This window comes from Rhynchophorus ferrugineus, unplaced genomic scaffold (genome assembly GCF_030347505.1).
Source record: "Rhynchophorus ferrugineus isolate W39M unplaced genomic scaffold, kcgeb_rfMv2 rfM9, whole genome shotgun sequence".
Lineage (NCBI taxonomy): Eukaryota > Metazoa > Arthropoda > Insecta > Coleoptera > Curculionidae > Rhynchophorus > Rhynchophorus ferrugineus.
Window position 1 is genome coordinate 17,997,810 of NW_027472588.1, and position 20,866 is coordinate 18,018,675.

At 30.4% G+C, this 20,866-nt stretch overlaps 2 protein-coding genes across 2 annotated transcripts in view; one reads left to right on the plus strand and one right to left on the minus strand.

Annotated features, from left to right (window-relative positions):
• Miga (Mitoguardin) overlaps positions 1–20,866 on the minus strand; it is a 301,718-nt gene that overhangs the window by 125,929 nt on the left and 154,923 nt on the right. The gene's annotated exons all lie outside the window — the stretch shown is intronic.
• The window catches only part of uzip (beta-pore-forming protein unzipped), a 77,526-nt gene that overhangs the window by 43,840 nt on the left and 12,820 nt on the right, over positions 1–20,866 (plus strand). The window contains exon 2 of the mRNA XM_076413592.1: positions 11,015–11,043. The gene's annotated coding sequence lies outside the window, so the exon portion shown is untranslated. The remainder of the gene's footprint in view (positions 1–11,014; positions 11,044–20,866) is intronic.

Consider the following 20,866-nt stretch of genomic DNA (forward strand, 5'->3'; position numbering starts at 1 on the left):
TATTTGCATGAAATATTTTTCTTTTAATGTTTTTTATTTCTGTACCACTAATACCCGTCACTTAAAAATATACATCAACACATTGTATGACTATTTAACGGTAATAAACAGATGTTGTTGCTTTGTTATGTGATGGATGATGAGGAAATTAATCACTGTGTACCGGAATTAAAACGGCAGTCAGATGAGTGGAAAGAAAACGATGAAAGCGGACAAAAAAAGATCAGTTGGTCCCCAAGGCCAATGACTCTTGACTTGCGAATATACTGTTTCTCATTGATTACCTTGAAACTGCACTAGAAGCTCAAATTGTACGTTATTCAATTTTAAAGAAAAAATATTATATTCATAGAGTTGTAATTTTTTCACGTTCCAAAAAAATGTCTGATCTTTTTGATGAATATCTATTGTTATCATATAGCGTTTTGTGACTTCATTTGTTGAACGAATTTTAGTCAAACATCTAGATTCAAGCATACATTTTCAGCTTAAAGGAAATTAACTTTAATATTTGCACATCTTTTCAAGTATACTGTTATTGTATTATATTGCTTCGAAATGTCTTAATACGTAAAATTTGTTTCTGTAAATTCAGTCAACAATTTTTGTTTTATTCGCAATGGTCCTCGCAAAAATGCAATTTAACGACATTTATGCGTTAATATTATTTTAATATGAAGGTAAAAAAACACAAATACATTGTAGAAAGGCTCTGTCCTTGACTTTGAAATAGAAAAAGGAACTCTAGGAAACTCTCAAATTATACGTGACATTTAGGGAACAAAAGAGATAATAGATACACATAGTCGGTCATAGAAATATAAAAATATGAAATATCAACTGGGACACAACATGTTCCTAAAACCTCACTAAACTCACTCTTCTCTTCACTTATTTGTAGAATTATCAGTGACGATATACCAGATAACGCTTGAATGAAGTAATGTTTGCGAATTACTGCTGTTTTAGCGGTTCTTTGAGAAAAGGCAAGGGTGTTTTTCAATTAAAAATGCAAATGTTATTAAAAAAACGAGCAATTACACTTAATACAATCTCTTTAAAATCTAAAAATAATTTATGATTTTCTTTTATCACCAGATATAAAATTTAAGTTTAATAACTATTCTCGTTGTTAGTTTATTCGTTCATTTAGCAACAAATATAAATTTGACCTGTCGAGCCAAGTAACATAACATTTCTTAGATCTTTTTTCTCATGTCTGAAAACTAGATAAAGAGCACAATCATTTCATTCAGAAAATCAATATCTTTGTTAAATTAAGGAAGCTAGAAAACACTTAACAATCCGCGACCTTTAGTAATATTGATCAAAACTAAAAATAAAACGGTATAAATGAATGTCAACAGATATTTGTAATGTTCAGGCCATTAACAAACCTAACGCCATGAACACAATATTATACGCCTACGTTGTAGACTGTAAAATAAAAATAGGGTCTTTTTCAAGTAAAATATCAAGGAAAATCTCCCCCTTCGTTGATTTTCTAGAAGTAGCGCCGATTTTCCGCGATCTTCAAGTGGTAAAACCCACCCATTTTCACGCTAGATAAGAGCGCAACGATGAAACTTATCAGACTTTGCAATTGGGAAGCGTTAAATGAGAAGATATGATATTTATGATGCCCGTTTTTATTGCTTCTTGCGCTAAGAGGAAAATGTCTACTGATAAAATGTCTTACAATGTGATATACTTAATTACAATCAGTTAAATTCGTTAAAATGTGACACTTAAATATGTGACATTTATTTTTAAACTAAGTTATTCCCGATTAGTCCTCGTATGGGAATATGACAAAGTTATGAGCTTGCGAACAGGTGGAAGCATACACTACTACTCTAATCAATGTCTTTGTCTCTATATGCGTGTTCGCACGACGTTCACGTGACCAGTTTCCCGACCCCCAAAGGCTTTATATCCCTCCGCAAACAGGATTATTTAATTAGAATGGCCTGGGAAAATCGCAGTTCCGAAGTATATTTGGCCGTTATTGTCGTGTGCCAACAAATGTCTTTCCAATATTGAAATTTCATTTGTTTCCCATCGAACCAGAAATAGCACACTCTAACCCAAACAGTTATATTAATTTAGATTTGTTTCTTTGGTAATTTAACTTATTATTATTTTTGTATTTTTGTAAAGTGATCAGTTGGTAGTAATTATTAAAATATTATAAATAGATAAATACGTTTAGGTGCGTATTAAGCTAAATTGTGTGAATATAGTAGAATATAAAATACGTGTAGTAATTAAATAAATAATACATATTGTGTTTTAAATTTTTTTGTGTTAATCGTCTAAGTTTGATTATTTTTTTAATTTTTAGGGAGTTCTTTATTTATTTCAATTTATTTCGGTTCAATTTTTTAATTAAAAATATTTAATTTTTTCTTTTTAGTGTTAGTTATTTTATTTAATATTACAATGGGTAAGCCAAGTAAAGGTGTAGCCCTTATTAGGAAAAATAGGAATAAAGAAACATGATTGAAAATAAGGAGCGCATCAGGCTCCGGGGTCCGCTACCTAGCCTAGGTAATTTGACAAAAGTTCTAAATGAATCGAACCCGCGACCTCCGTTTGGGGGATAAACGTTTTAACCATTACACCATAGAAGCAGTTGCCTACAGTATTTCTACGAGGCCTTATATACTATAGTTAGTGCTTAAAAAGCAAATTGAATGGCTTTTGCACTGAACGACTTCCGATTTTCCATCGCATCAACTCAGTAATAACATTATACACAAACATCTGATTATTTGAGATAAAAAATATGTGAAAATTTTGAACGTGCCTTAGAAATTTGAACCTTTCCCCCCTTCCCCCCAAACAGATCCTGATTTGGTTTCAATGGGACCACCTCGGAAGTGCACTCTTTCGAATAAAAAAAGAATTTTGAAAATCAACCCACAATTGACAGAGAAATCGGCGAACAGACATTAAGAAGATATACATACAGCCGAACCTCCTCCTTTTTCGAAGTCGGTTAAAAAGGGCGTCTTTAATAATGTAAATTATTGGATGATGAACCAAGTGATGAAAATGGGTTAAACACAATAGTAACTTGCAATAGCATTATGTATCAGATAAGGAATTGTGGATAAACTTTCAAGTTCACAGAAGTTTTATACAATCCAATTTGGATATAATACAATAAATAATGATCCAAATTAAAGACAAATATTAACTTCTAACTTTTTTATACCTGTAAGCCTGTTGCACCTGTAAATAGACTTTTAAACCTGTCGATAATTATTCAAATGCATAGAGTTTTTGCATACAATAAAACTTAAATATATATACCATCTAAGTATAAACATTCAAGTTCATAGTTCATCAATTTTACATAAAAACAGAATAAGTTTGGTTTTTGGTATAATATTATCAGTTTTACACAAAATAGAAAATCTGAACTGGCGACATCAATCTGAAAAATAAGTAGACGTGCAAGCAAATTACTGAATGATGCAAACTTAAAAAACTTTAAAAGGCATTTAAAAGTTTTGGAAGAAATTCAAAAAGAAATAAAGTAGGGTTGCTTTCTAGTACATTATGTGACTGTCGTTATACGGAATAATTAAGCATGTTATTTATACATAGTATCAGGTTCATACAATAGACAAGTAAAGGGATATAAGGATATCTTTTTAAAAATATGAATATTTTAAATAGCATAAACTTTTAAAGAATCATTTAAAATCAAGTACCACAAATTTAATTTTAAAGATTTGTTAAAAAAAATTTGAAGAAATATCGATATATCAACTAAAAAATATTAGCCAGAAGAACTAAAACTCATGATTAGATTACTTAATTAACTATTAAAGATATTTTTTTTATTAAAAGCCCTTTAAAATTAAATAGTACAATTGATAATAATATTTTAAAAAGTTAATAGAAAGTAAGTACTGTATTTGTAATGTCCTGAATAGAAAGCGTTGTAATGTAAATGTTCGATGCCTTTTCTTCCGATTGTTGGAGCATAAAGTGAGAAATGGTTTATTGTTCATCGCCCCGCAGTATTCGTTTTGTCAGAACGGAAAAGGTAAGAAACTAGGCAACAAGCTTTTAAGTTGTTTTTTTCTTTGACGCAAAGAATAACGTCCCAGTCGAGGAATCTACTTTGTCATTGTTTTTTTCACTTTTTTCTTCACGAACCTTTATTCCATTTGTTCATCTTGATCGTCGATTAGATTAACGAGAGGCCGACACAAATCTGTTTTTCTTTAGTTATTTGATAGCATCCGGGTGTTATGAGTGTGTTTTTATATATATTATGTTACGAATAATTTTCTCTCTAAATATGTGTATTTATTTCTAGTCTGAGTTGGAGTAAAGTCAACTTATTCAATAAAATATTTGTATTTTGCTTATCTGGCATCTCCATTGCTTTCTTGTGTTATTTTTGTTGAAGGATCCATATTTATCCTTAAATATTTGGTTTCGGTTGTATTGTTTCCCTTTATCAGATATAAAGTCAGGGTAAATGGTGATTTATTTCTTATTAAATTAATCGTTTATTTGAATTCAACATTCTTTTATTTTGTTTACATTCTTTTGATTATAAAATATTTCGAGTCTATTTAGATATTGATTTCTTCTGGCTCTCCCATTACGATAAATTAGCCTTTTAATATTCATATAATTCTATAGTCCTTTAGTACCATATTCCATCAACCTAGGATTTTCTGTAGGTGTAGACTACCAATTGTATCAATAATCTCAATATCAATAATCTCTCTAAATCAGCAAAAGCTCTTTAACTCTATGGTTATAAAGAATTTTTCTTCTTGATGCCTTCAAATATACCTTTTTCAAATCTATGAAAGCTAAGTAAATCTGTTTTTTGGGTTGTAGTTCTTTACTATTTATCATAGGCTGAAAATATTGTCTTATATAATTCTACCTTTTCGGAATTTGCTCTGCGATTCTTTTAATGTCTTGTCTATTGCTGGCTTTAGGTGTTTTTTAATTATTTGTTCATCTACTTTCATAGATTAGAGTATATATAATTAGAGCAGAGTAATTCCAGAGAAATTAGGGAGTCGAGTTGTTACAGATGAGTCCCTTTTATGTCCCTTTTTACTGTTTAAAATAAAAAATAACTTACATTATTACAACTGAAATAAAGAACCAGTAAAAGCTCATTATTATATAACCAGTAAACATGGCCACTATAACATAACATAACTGATAACATATAATTGATCGCAGAACGGTTACATAGCAGGAATCCACGTGGTCAAAATATAGACAAAATAATCATGATATTTTTATATATCACCTTTAAAATCGTAGAATATTACAAAAGATTGATACAATTTGAAAAGAGAGAGATTGAAACAACCTAGACGGTTCTAGAAAAGTTTCTAATTGAAGCCAGTCGAATATATTTGAGTATTTCTTTACTTAACCAGTTCTTTAACCTGCATAATATTTACCAACCAAACATTAAGTCTAAAAATATATGTTGTATAAATTAACACGTTATCACTTAGGTGATATGCAAACTATTTGTGTTTTTTTAAACTATTATATAAACATTATTATCATTTAAAATATCGTTCATCCGTTTTTCGTTTAAGTTCAGATAATTGAAAGATGTAATATCTGGTGAATACGGCTGGTGGGATAGAATTTAAATTATCCCATTTAAAAACAAGAATTGTCTTCCTTAATATATTTTCGTTGGTTTTATTTGTAAAAATACTGCTTAATTCATATGGAAACATAAGTGAATAGGCGATTATTTTCGAGACGAAACAGTTATATTATAATTGGAATATTATTACTCTAAAACAGACAATTTTAATCATAATATTAAAATGTTTTCTGGAATTAATGATATTTCACCTAGGTTATTGAAACTGCTGCCACAAAAATCAATCATGATGTTGACATATATATGTAATGCCTGTTTAAGACTGAAGCATGTTCCGGAATACTTTTAGATGGCACAAATAATTATGCTTAAAAAACCTGACAAACCGGCAGAACACGTCCGATTTTACAGGCCTATTTCGCTGCGAAACTGCTGCTAAAACGTATTAAACTATTTGTAAAAATACCAGATTTCCAGTTTCAATTTCGAAATCACCACTCAATAATCGACCAACTGCACAGAGTAATAGGGGTTGTTGAAAATACATTTGAATAAAATAAATACTTCCCTGTAATATTCTTGGATATCTCACAAGTTTTTGACTGGTATGGTATTTGGGATTAATCTACAAAATCAGCAAATTGCTGCCCTGGAACTAAATTTGTGGACTCTTATCTTTTCGAAAGAAAATTTAAAGTCCCACATGAAGGGGCATCCTTAACATGTAAACCTATTTAGGCTAGAGTTACCCAGTGTAGTGTCGTGGAACCACTCCTGTATGTGCCCTACACTGCTGATATTCCAACAACACAGGAAACAGTACTTGAATCATTTACCGAAGACACATTTATTATGGAAAAAGATATATAACTGTCTAAAGATATAGACAAAGTACAAATGGCAGCCAACAAGATTTATTTTATTTTTCTAAATTTATCCATGTTAATTTTGCGTTGTGGCCAAATGCCAAGAACCTGATTATATCATTTGACGGATGCTCGATTCCTTAAACAGAATCAGCTATATACCTTAGCAATACTGGACTACTGGACAATCCGATTGAAGCGAATCAAACCACGCGAACTTGTATAGTGTATCTTAGCTTAAGTAGTTTAGTTTTATTTTAATTTGGGACTCACATACTTATGTATTTATCCCTTACTCGTCTTGCTTGAGTATTGATGCAAGTACAACAGAATAGTAGTAATAAATTAATTTCTAAATTAAGATTGTACTAGGCATTTCTAATGTAAGATATAATTAATTTAAAATAATATTAAAAGTTTGAAATATGATCGGTCATAGGATACGAAATAATGTAATCAATAAAACATTTTTGAACAAAATAATCCTTAAAAACATATTAATATTAATATTATCGATGACAAACTTAATGAATTTACTATGCGCATATGAATTAAATGTTTTTTTGGCAAACAAAACTATAAAAAGTTATCGATTAGCTATAAAACCATCATCAAAGAGTAATAATTACGGCGAATGTAGGCTATGTTAAATTACCTCTTTACACACCATGATATCGTGGTAATTATCGAAAAACCCGTAATTTCGCTTCATAATAAAAATGTTATTCGCTGTCACGAACGTGGCTTGAATTCGACGACGTTTTCTTCCTTTCCGATAATTTTACAGTTCTATTCTTCTTCAAACAAACGAACCGTTATCTCCATAGGAGAAACAAAAAAACAACAACGATATGAACGATTCCGAAGCACACCTACATTGGTTTTTCAACGATCGGGGACGTGGGAAGACTTTTGCATAGCTCATCTGCATTTTGTCTATTCGAAAAAAGTCAAGTTGACCGTCTTCCGTCCCGCTCTACCATTATTTGGTATGTATCTCGTTGGAATTGTAATGATTGTCAACGAAAACAATGTTCTGTACGATATAACTGATTGGAATAAATAAAATTTTGATGTTGGAAAGCTATTTTTGTTGAAATAATTGTGCGTTAGGATTCAAAACGACTTTTTATTGGATATATTTCAGCCTGAATTTAATATGGTAGTGCCTGACGTCAGCATGAGATGATGTTTTTGAAGACTGAATTTAAATTTTATTTGATTGTGGAATACCTTATATTACATTAGTATTATCTTAACATACAAACTAATTTATTACTACTGTTCTGTTGTACTTGCATTAATACACAAGCAAGGCGAGTACGGGATTAATACATCAGTATGTATTTTCCAAATTACATTAAAACTAAACTACTTAAGCTAAAGTTTTCAGTAACACTCTGCACCAAGTTCGCGTGGTTTGGTTCGCTTCAATCTTCTGATTTCCTGCGTGTTGTCCAGTAGCTATATTGCGTCCACGTTGCTGTGATTTAGTAACTTTATTTCATGTTTTAAGGCGAAATCTTGGTTAACTTCGTAAATCATTTTGATTTCGTGGTCATAGTGCAGCTCTTGGTTGTTTGCGTAGCATAATTTGCGTAAGCATTGGTAATTAAAATTACTAGTTGGTTTGATGTTTTAGTGCAACCGCATATTTGCATCCCATAGGTCCAATCTCTTTGATTTTAGGTCAAGTTGAGAGTTTTGCCTAAATTTTTAACGATTGAAATTATTGCTGTTTGATATAAATCTACAAAATGTATTAGATCCCATTTTATAACATAATATTCCACGATGAGGGACATAGCTAAATGAACGGATATATCACAAAATGTCTTGGTTTGAAACGGAGAGTATTGCCATGTAGAATCTATACTCATTGATATGAACAATGATAATATATATGTTATCATTACGACCTTCTAAAACCCTTATAGTTTAGTGTGAACAGTCTTGAAGAAAATAAAAAAAAGCTTTTGTTTTGCAGATTTTGATTGAGTATAAACTCGATTTTCTCATAAACATGGGTAATACTCTCTTCTTAATATTATTTAAAATAACTATGAATTTGATCAATTTTGTATTGTTACTTTTGGTGTGGTGATATTGTTACTGTCGTGAAAATATCAGTTAGAGAAAAATATCTTTAATGTATTCTATGAATCTAAAATGTTACAGTAATGTTACTAGAAATAATAAAACTCAAACATACTAGGAGTATAAATTGAGAATTGTAAGATGCGAAAACCGTGTCGAGAAAATTCGACTTTTTTAAAATCTAGTTTCTGATATTTTGAAAAGAACGAAGCTGTTGTATAACCAAACAGTGTGCCTTTGATCGAAATAGATAATAATCCATTTTAGTTTCCAAACAAAGTATCTAAGCTTTAGTTCAAGCCAATAATCAATGTCACTCTTTTGAACTCCTGAATCTCCAGTGCTTTTAGTCGATGGGAAATGGCTTGTTGAGTAACATCTAATGAGTGGGCAAGTTCTTGGTGAGTTGGGCATGTCTTGACAATATTCATCCAACAGCCTCTTTAGTTCCGTTTCTTCAAACTTCTTTACTGCTCCAGCTCCTCTTCCACGAGGCTTTGAACATCTGAGACTAATCTCGGTACATTCTTTCACTGATATGTTCGTTGCCATTAATCTCCTATCTTTCTACGCACTTTAGCACTGCATTTTTTTGCAATTATATGCGTTTTATTATGGCAAAGTATATGCGTCTTTATCAAGTTTTGTTTAAGCCGTAAATGTAATATTAACTGCCATCTTTTGTCAAACGACGAGTTTAAATATTTCAAGGTATAACAATTTTATGCATTGTTTGGTTAATAGATAGTTTAAACTTAGGTTATTGTCATAATTCTGAGTCGAAAGAAGGGAATAAGGAGTGTTATAAGCCCACCAGATTTACGGTTCTGAAGTCAGTTTCTTGTTCAAACTTATAAAACAATACATTCAGATTTTTAATGTTAAATTTTGGGCTAATTGGATGCATGTGAGTTCGTGAAAAGGTATCCAAAATATTTCAAAAATGATATTCATTCAACAAACAATGTAGTAACTACCGCACCACTAAACTGATGGGGCCTACATCTAAAGGAATCGAATAAATACGAGACTATAAATTAGTTTTAAAGGATTTTTTTTAGTTTGAGGCTTTATTGCAAAATGTATTTTACTCAAGATATTGTCAGCCATTTTTCAGGCAGTTGATGGATTCCATCTCGAAAGAACGATGTATCAAGTATACCAGCCACATAAAACTCACACACACACTTAAAATCTTTCCGATTTTTCCATTGAAGCAGCATTTCACACTTTCAATGTCTCTTGACTTCACTTCATACATTACAAAATATACAAGCTTTTGGATTATTCCCATGTCTTTCAAGCGATTATAAATAGTTTCTAGTGTTACTCTCAACAATTCTGCATATTATTTTTGCATTTTACATGGATCATCATCAAGTAATGGCTACAAATCCTTGTCTTGTTTTGTTCCTTTTTTGACTAGACAGAACGCTCTTAGTCTTCGGTGATAAAATCACCGCGCTTAAAAGGTCGAAACTTGTATTTACATATTATAATCGATGGTGTATGGCTGTCACAAGCTTCACACAGCATTCGATGACCTTCAGCCGCTTTTTATTTAAAATATAAGTAAAAAAGTACAGCTTTAAGCAAATGTGATTCATTCGATAAAAATATAGATATTTTAACGCACTTAAAAAAAATTGATATACTGAAAACTGAAACCTGTTGGTTTAAAATATACCCATGCGATTTAATATACAGTAACAACATCTATTGTAACTCCTTTAAAATTAATCTCTATCATTTCTGCAAATTCAGCTTTGCCAACTAACTGAACCATGTAGTATACTAAGTATTAAGAACTCTGAAATAGTTTATATTATAGCACGTTATTATCATCATAAGATACATGATCTCGGGCATTGTTTAAGAGTAAAATAATACACTGCGCGATATTTTATCGCCAAAAGGAAAAAAACTCGCCCATTTGCATCCGGTTTCTATAACCGTATAATATTTATGACGGATAAACGCAGCAAACTGCTTAGCGAGGTGCTTCGTTTAAAATGCAGATATACCTCCGATGACTCCGTAATTGGTGAAAATAATGCCGCCAAGAAACGTTTAAAATCAATCAGTGTCTTAAGAGCTCTGGTTTTTACGCCTGAGGCGATAGGCTGAAATAATATTTCGTAATTAAAATCATAAATAGCACTGTATAAATTAACACCAGTTATTATATGGCCTTTTAACGAACGAAACAGTCACGTTAGTAAGATTTCAATCTCTAATTGATACAGAGTATTATTTGTTATGATAGCACAGGTTCTAATAATGAAGTTACGCTTCTTAGTTTGACTAAAGTGATCGAGATAGCGACGTTGATGTGATGTTTGTATATTATCAGAAAAAATAATCAAACCGAAGTTGTTCGGTAAATCAGCCGAAATATTGCATCATCGCTTATTAATGTTTTTTTTTGTTTCAGATAGTTTTTTAATTCTCCGGAATATACAGGTATGTATTTTAAAAACTGTGGCTTTCTATTGTGTTTCTACACTAACAAATGAACAATAGCACAATGAAATCGGCTTATCATGATTAACAAATAACAATGTGGGTTCTGCAAGTGCATAGTTTGTTCGCTGAAATTTCCACTATTTCAAAATGACGTCGCACATAGTCACATTTGATTGATTGCGAAGCATTAGTAGATACTTAAGTCATGTTTGAAACAGAAACAATAGCGCTGTTGTAATGTCTCCTGTTGAGTGAACTTTATGTTGTACATACCAAAATATAACGTTGTATGTACCAAAATAAAAGTATAAACATACAGTCTAACAATATTTAATAATATTTTTATTGCTTTATTTTACCCATAAATTAACATAAATATGTACATTTACCAGCAGATATCATAATATTTTCAGTGACTTCTTAGTTTACTAGATCGAAAATTCTCAAATTTATTCCAATAAAATATAATAACGTCAGGGTTTATTGGCAAAAAATAAATGGTATTTATAATTAAAGTTGTAGATGAAGTTAAATATAAAGTTTTCTCGTAATGCTTCAAAGAAAAAGATACAGAGTAGCTTCTGTAAGAACTAATAGATGTTGCAAAATAACCTATAACCAAACCAAAAGAGTTGCTGCATAATGTCATTGCATTATCGTGTAAATTTATAGGGGACACGCTTTGAAAAAATACTTGTAGAGAATAGTTTGGTATCGTTAGTGGATGAAGATCCATGACAAACACAAGAGGAACTTTCGAAATTGTTACATGTTGATAAACCAACTATTTTCCCTTTAATCCGAAAAATTACGGTATTTTGACTATGACGGAATTAAAAGGATGTGATATATTATCTGCAATAACTGTCTAAAACATAGGAAAAGTATTAGTGTCTGACAAATAATACTCTAAATAGTGTATTGTTACTAAAATATAGCTATATTTTCAACAGCGAGAACTTTTGCACACACGCAATAATAATAAATCACATTAATAAAAATAACTGTTCTAAAAATTACGAAAAAAATTCTTATGAAATAAAAAGAAAAAACATTAACATTCACGTAACCAGTTATAAAGATATTTTTCTGTCTCTAAAAAAACGAAATACCTTCACTATAATGCGTTTTGGTCTATAATTCGTACGATGACCTAGATATTAATTCATTGGCTTATAATGACCGTAGCCGTATTTTTAAAGAAATATTTTTTTACCGTTGAAAACTTGACCATAAAATGGATATTACAGATTATTTCTAGATAATTTTCCTACATCCGTTGCAAACGTTATTAATTTTTTGTTATTTTCAATTCGATATCCATTACATTAGTTTTTCTTCGACTTTTTCGTTTGCCATACGTAACAAAACTCGTTTCTTTTTCGATTAAACAAAAATATTTATTTCAAAACATTAATGTTAATTTTACAACGGTAGTTATTTATATCATTTTTAACATTAATGGACAAAATAATCAAAAACTAATTCTAATTTACTCATTTTTATTATATTTGATTCATATATAGTAACTCAGAAGAATAGTTCTAATTGATATTGTGTTATGTGTTTTACCCAGGAATACTGTTAAAAATAAAAATGATCGCTTATTGAGGGCAGAGAACAGGTCAATTGTGGTTAAATTATAATGATGAAGAAGAGAAAAAAGCTGTTAAGCACGGAATTGCATCTGCTAAGAAAATTGCACTATTTCCGTTCTATTTTCTACAAGCCTAGATACCAAACAGTAATTTTTATGCAATTTTATAAAATAAATGTTTCCTTTATTACAATATGTTAAGGCGCACTGTATCATTAATATTGGTCATTAAGTTTAGTGCAAATCTGATGTATTTTAATAATCTTCTAATTTGTCTTCCTAGTGATTAGTTTTGTTAATAGGCAGCTTAAAAAGCTATATTTCTATTTAATAGCAGCAACAATTGACTAACCATTATCATATGTATTAGGCCTATTAATTAATTCTAAAGAATTTATAACAGATGATGTTAACTTCATGTTGAAGGCTCACTAACAGGCTTCATTTTTCAGTGTGTCATTTAGTTAGAATGTGAGCAAATTTAGTAGATCACATTTGCTTAAAGTTTTACTTTTATACTTAAATTTGAAGAAAACTGCGGCTAAAGATCATCGGATACAGTGTGGTTCCGAAGACAAAGACCATTGTGATCAGCCAAAAAAGACGAGGATTTGAAGGTGCTACTCGATGATGATCCGTGTAAAACGCAAAAATAACATGCATAATTGGGTGTAACACAAGAAACTATTTCTAATCACTTGAAGTACATGGGAATTATCCAAAAGATTGGATATTTTGTGCAATGTAAATTGAAGCAAGTGACATTGAAAGCCCCTTGGTCATTTGTGAAATGCTACTTCAACAGCAAAATCGGAAAGGTTTTTTGGATCGTGTTGTTATTGGTGATGAAAAATGGATCCGTTATGATAATCCAAACTGAAAAAATCTGGTAATACATCAACGGGAGCCATCTGGTAATACATCAACAGCAAAGCCGAAAATCCATGGCTCCAAGCACTGTATTTGGTGGGATCGGCTTGATCTGTATATACTATCAATTTTTCTCAATAAACGAGCTGCTAAAACCTAATAAAATCAACAAGATACCAAATAAAAAAAAACTTTTAAATCTTTGTAGGACTAATATATATGTTATATCGTGCGACTGATACGTGTCTGTATATTAAAGGAATGTGTGTTTATGTTAAAACTTGATGGTGCGATGATTGAAACGTGTAGGCATAGATGTTTGTCTTCTATTAAAATACATTTAAACCCTTAGTGTTTTGTGTTCGTCCTTCAACAGTCGCCACTTCTTTCCGTAAAATAAAATAGATTTGAAACTAAGATAAAAGTTTTTGTGTTTTATACCCTTCAGATTTCATAACATATATATTGGAGATATCCTAAATAGCAGTATACATATGCTAAGAAGAGAAAGCCATGTGCGTATGCATAACTTTTTTCATAAATTATGGATGGAACCATAACGTTATACACAAATATTAAAAATCTTAAACCAGTATACTTCTATGATGCCTAAATTTAGAGATATGTATTAAGTAAGAGGTATATATGAACTCAATTCATTTAAAATGTTTCATGGTATAAAAATAATAATAAAAATATTTTTAGAAATTCATATACACAAGATGACTTAGCTGAGAGAACAAAGCTTCATTTGTTTTATACGCTATTTGTTTTCTTTGTTGTCCGAATGACGCCAAATATCTAGATTCCATGGACTCCTCCATAGGCACGATAGGATTGATATTTATAATATTAAGAACACCGTTCTATTTTCGTCAAAAGAAAAATATCGTTAGGTAGGGCCAGTGACAGTACAATGAGATTTGCATCGCTATTTTAATGAATCATTCGTTAAACTTTCACTAACTAATCTTTACCATATACAGTTAAAATCGTATGAATCATGGCACTCGTTGGCCTATACCAACAGCTGAAACGAGCAGCTTTACTCATTCTAAAGTAACAAATTTAAACATCGTTTCCTTTTAATCATAGTCACCACTTCAAATGTGAAAGGTCACACACTAATTAGAAAAAAGAGGAATCACTGATCGGAGACTCAACGGGCCAATGAGATATATCCGGTTGCAGTTGATTGTTGTCTGATACGTTGTGTAAAACGTCTTGGTCATGAGGACACTGATATTTTCATTGTTTTAATTCGTGCTTTCTGAACAATTGGAAATAATTATTTATACTTCTTAGTCCGATGTTTGTGTATAATTGGTCGTATTTATATATTGGATGTTTTTATAGCATCACTGTTCTCATTAATATTCCTAGAATGTGTATAACTTCTGTTTATTATTTAGAATCACGAACTTGAGAAAAATAATCTGAGACTAATTATATACGATACGATGGTAGCAATTGGAAATAAGACCAGAGAGGACTGGAAATGTCTTTAAATTACCTATTAGCAACATATTTTTAATTAACTACTAGGAATGCGAATTAATTTTGAAGTAATTACAATATGTTACGTTTAGACATGACATTGGAAAAATAGTGATTACCGAAAACAAATAGCGTATAGAACAAATGAAGCTTCGTTCTCTCAGCTGTGTGTAAGCTCATCTTGTGTTTATGAATTTCTAAAAATATTTTTATTATTATTATTGTTGATTTCTTTTTGAAAAATAATGTTTGTTTTTTAATTAATTTACACTGTATTCACTATTTATGTTACCTAATTGATACAAAATTTTTAATTTTTACAGTGAAAAAAATTATCAAATCTCTTTTTAATAATGAGTTTAGAACGAAACAAATAAAACGAAAAAATCCTGTATGGAAGATATGTTTTTTTATTGATATCGTTACGGATTTTAACCTAAACAACCAATCTGTTTTTCCCTGTTTTTGCACATGCAAATTTCCAGATCGAGAAAACAGATCGGTGGTATTTTAATTAAAAAACAACAAAGCATTCCCATTGAGTTTTTTCGGTCGGTAAACATTCGATTTTTAAATTGGGACAAACTGACAATTCGATGAATAATATTGTTTTTTAATTATTTGTTTTTGTACATTTTTATAGTAAAAAATTGTAAAGTATTTTTATCTTTTACTATGATCAATATACAATATTAATAAAACATCAAACATCTTTTGTACCACTAAGTGGTATAGCTCTATTATATTTGATGCCTATTTTTTGTATTCCTTGTGTCGGTGGGTTTTTTTCCTTTTTTCTGCAGTATCTTAGGTTCGCTTAGGTCGTCTTCTGGTCTTTATCTGGTCTGTCCTTGCTTCCCAGACTCTCTTAACCTATCTTGTCCCTTCCATACGCTCGCCAACTAACTTGTTATACTTTCTGTATACTTTTATAATAGTTCTGTATTGAAGTATTTTCTTACCTCTGTGTTTCTCATCGTGTAAATTTATAATTATAATATTTATATCTTTTTGTTAGTAACTTTACCCTTTATGGCAAAGTTTTCCAATTCTGGTTTAATTTTATTTTCCTAGCTCCATCGATTTTAATTTCCAGATATTTAAATGAATTTACTTGTTCTGTTTTTACATTTTCAATTTAGATATTTGTGTTTCCTATTTATATTCCCTTAGAATATTGTTATATCTGCATAAGAGTTTCATTTCTGTATGTCCTGCGTGCAGTGCTATCTTTTCGATCTGCATTTTTAAATTATTTCAATCATAAATAATATGAACACAGTTGGACTTAGGTTTCCACTTTTTCTTTGCAAGCACGGTGTGAGTTTTGAAAATGATTTCTTATTGTCTGTAATTACATAATTTATGTTTGTTTCATATATTTTTTGAATTGTTATCTTTTTATCACTAACTCCTCTTTGTTCTAAAAAAACTTAATATTTATTTATCTTCTTACTCTGTCAAATGCTTTTGCTAAATATATTAATAATGCTAGGTAAAATCGTTAGTTTTCTCAATGGCTTTCTCTGAATTTTCATCTTCTCTGTGACCTTACTTTCCTTTGTTATTATTCAGTATACATTTTTGAGATTTTCTCATCGTCACTTATTATATCTGTTCTGTTATTGTCTATATGTTTATAATTATATGATTTTTCTCTTCTGTAGTATTTTGAAACCTTTTGTAAAAAAGTTTGTTTTTTCTTTTGCGCTTATCACCATTGTATCATTCGTTTTAGTCTTGTTCTATTTTTTTGTATATACATTTTTCATAGTTTTCAGTTGTCTTTTGCTGCTATTATGATTATATTAATTGTAAATTCTATTCTTCACGGTAATATGACGGAACTTAATTGTTACGGTCAGATATTGATTGAAATTTTCTGTAATAAGATTTCGTCCGGAATGTATTTTACTCAAAAAAATTCAATTTCAGTCCAACAAAATATAGTGACGCCAAGAAATGGAAACCTAATCACATCCCAGCAGTTATTACGTGCAGTAATTCCTGTCGTATCGCGGTAGTAAGTCAGGAAAGCGTAAAATCGACTGCCGCTCGACAAATTTCATTCAGATATAAATCCTACGTACATATCCCGCATAAAATTCGATTTCGTAAAAGATACATTGCAAATTGCCGACGAATTATAACACTATCATTTGCATACAATAAGTCTAAAACGCCATTAAATTAATTACGTAATCGTTCTGAGTGTTGCGTCGGCTTTTATCTGCTGTATGAAAATTAAATCACCGTATAGCGTATCGACTATTATAAAAATTCAAATAATTAGAAGCATTATTTTCGAATGATAATGATTTTGAATGATGCATCTTTTCCTGGTAGTTTATCGGATTTATGATGTTCTTGTAGTAAGCTAATAATAATAATATTTTTAGACACATAATATAGTAACAGCTCTGAAATAAGATCAAATCTATTGAATATAATTTCCAAAATAAATACAAAATATAGAAACATTATGGAATTTTGCAGATATAAATGGTTTTAAAATTAAAATTAATGCTAATAAAGTGGAATAAAACTTTAAAAATAAATAAATTATGTTATATTTAAACTACTCATATTAGTGATGTAAGTCATGATTTTTTTGAGTTAGAGCCGTTATAGTTTGCTGCTTAATATATTAATGTAATAATAATGGTGTCGGTATATGATATATAATTGCTGACGACGATAATAACTGTTGTGACAGGTGATATCTGCCTACTGCTATAGAAAACCTACAAATGGCAATATTTATAAGATTTCAATAGACTAAAGCCAGACTACCAGACATGGGGGGCCACTGAAGGTTACTACTTAAGCTACTTCTAAGGTTTGCAAGATAGCAATATCAAATATAGCAAAATAGCAATAAAAAGTGTTAGCAATAGCAATTGTTTATTAAAATAATGAAACAAAGAGTATCTTAGGCCAAATAAGGAATTATATTTGTTATAGTCAATCTGATTTGCTTCTGTAGTAATATTTCTTTGATGTGAGGCGTCAATTAAGATGTTACTAATATGCTGTTCAATTACTGAAGTGAGGTATTCACTTCCTACGTAACTAATATCTAAAAAAAACTTTTTACAAACATATGTTGATCGGAAGCTACTTTCACAAAGCTACTACTAACAGTCTCAAGGCCACACATTTTAGAATCTAACTCGATAGTAGATTAAGTTCGTTCGTTAGATTAAGTTAAAAACACCGTGGTTAAAAAACTAAACAAATCTACAACGCTCTTGCGTGCCTGCAAAAATTGATGCAAAAATCAGTAATGAATTAATGAATAATCAAGATATATTAACCCTATCCCTGCCCTAACCCTATACAATATATTATAAAATTAATTTAAATTAATTTTCAATTAACAATATCATTTTTTGTATCTACAACACGCAAATAATAGTATAAATAAGTGGGTATAGAGAATAAGTCAACGAGAGTAAATCAATGCACTTTGAATTTACCACCACTAAACTGTTCCTATAGTAACAATGCTAAGTACCTTGGGATGAATGTTGACGCAAAACTTCGTTGGAAAGAGCCTATCAAAGACAAAACAAAAGAACTTGAATTAAAATATAAAAAATACGTTGGTTATTTGGAAGGAAATTATCCATACATAATAAGTTACTGCTGTACAAGCAGATACTACAGGAGCAATCAGTTACACCGAGACCTTCCGATTCCAACTGTCATAGAAGCAATTAAGAGATTCGCAACAAGATATGGCGAAAGACACCACTCCCATGTTACCACCGAAGTGTTGCAACTCTTTGGCAACATTGAACTAAGACACAGACTGAAGTGAACCAAATCGTATGTTCTTGCGTAGCTCTCGAATTAAATGATCAAAACACTGAACTACTAACAGTGCTACTAACTTTTATTTTATCAGAAATTAATTAAGGGCCAGTGGGTCTTCCTAGATAAGTATCTAGATTAGAATATCATGGAATATCAGAATTTGAAAAATGTTGAACGAGACAAAATTAATGATTCTTATATGTATAATCCTTAATTGAGTCTATTCATTTAATATGAACAAAAGTAACTTTTAGTGACATACTCTACTCTGAATTTATTACCGACACCCTAAAAAAGGCGCCAAATTAGCCATTATCCTCTGCAGAACGTAACAAAGGGATTCGGCCCAGTTTGAGACGACCGCCTATAATTTAAAACGGACCCAGGAACGGATGCAATTTAGCATCACCCCTCTGGAAGTTTAAATTCGAGATTAACCAGCTCGCGTCGATAGAATTCGCACTCCTAAAGTGTAACGGGGAAGGGCGACCGAAGAGATTTATCTCCCACTTAATTAACTTTTATCTTTTTTAACGCTGACTTATATAGCGTAGTAGGAACGCGGAGATCGGTGCCATTCGATCGGCGGACAAGAGATTGGAAACATTTTATCGCATCTGATGTCTAACATAAGCGGCGATGTTGCAGTAGATCTCGGTAATTATTATATTTAATTGCAACACGAACAAAATTGGCATATTATCGGTTATTACCTACCGTTACTTCTAAGAAATTTTAGAAAAAATACAGTGATTAAGTGAAAAATGTGGGAAAATTCTATCACGTTTTTATTATTTATCTATAACCTTGATGTAACATTTATTTATTTTTTTGTTTCATTGCATAACTAGTACTTCCTCCAATAACTTTGTTTCAATAATCAAAAACCTGTACCAAAAACGTTGTGATAGTTTAGTATTAATGCAGTTTTGTCTTAAGACCTTTTAATCTAATAGTATTCAGACAGAAGTGCAGCAGATGCACCTCATACCTATATATTTAATGTTTTCTTGTTGTTAAATCTTATAGTTTTCAGTATATTTCTCAAAGATTTCCAAAATTAAATTATAAAGTTCTTCACTTTTCATTTATAATTCATGCTTAAACTAATAGCCACGTACAAAAAAAATTGTACAAAAAAGAATATATGATTATTTGACTGTTATATAATATAACATTGGTAAACTGTAAGTACATATAACGTTTCAACGAATAAAGAATAATTAGTAATTTTATCACACTATAACTAATATTACCTATGCTCGAGAAAGAAATAAATCGCAGAATTAGAAAAACCATTATTTTGTACATAACTATAAATAAATAAATTCATTAACAATAAAAGGAAAACATAACTGTACAAAGCAATATATAACATTCGGCAGCGAAACGTAAGTATTGCCAAAGAGGGATAAAAGCAAGATAAAAGCAGTAGAAATGAAATGCCTCAGAAGAGTTAAGGAAAAAATTATAGAACTTATATATGGAGCAAGAAACAGATACTAAACGTAACACACCTACACTACTTAATGGTACAAAAGATGTTTTTCCTGCCAGATTACCATAGTGTAATTTTGTATATTTCTCAAATATACTTCCTAAATTCGCCAGCTTCTATATTCGACTATATGAAAAAAAAGATCTAGTTTGAAAATGAATTATTTTGAGTTAAAATTAACTAAAAATAATTCATCATTCAGTAATAATTTGATAAAATGTAATGGTCACTTATGGATGATTATATTGCGAATTAATTGATGTAATCAAATCAGAATTGGTGGAAGTTTTATCATTGGAACATCCTGTTTAATCTTGTAACTTGTTATAATGATTTAACAAAAAATAAACAACAGTTTCAACAAACAACATGATTGGCATTTCTTATCGAAACTTCATTAAAAATACAGAGAACCCCATCACTGGTATATTTTAAGTTGTCAAAGCTGCTAACAAGATAATATTTATAGTATAGGTGTAGAGGATCTATTTATATAAGAGACGTAACATCATGTTTTAACGACATTTTTTATATTGCCA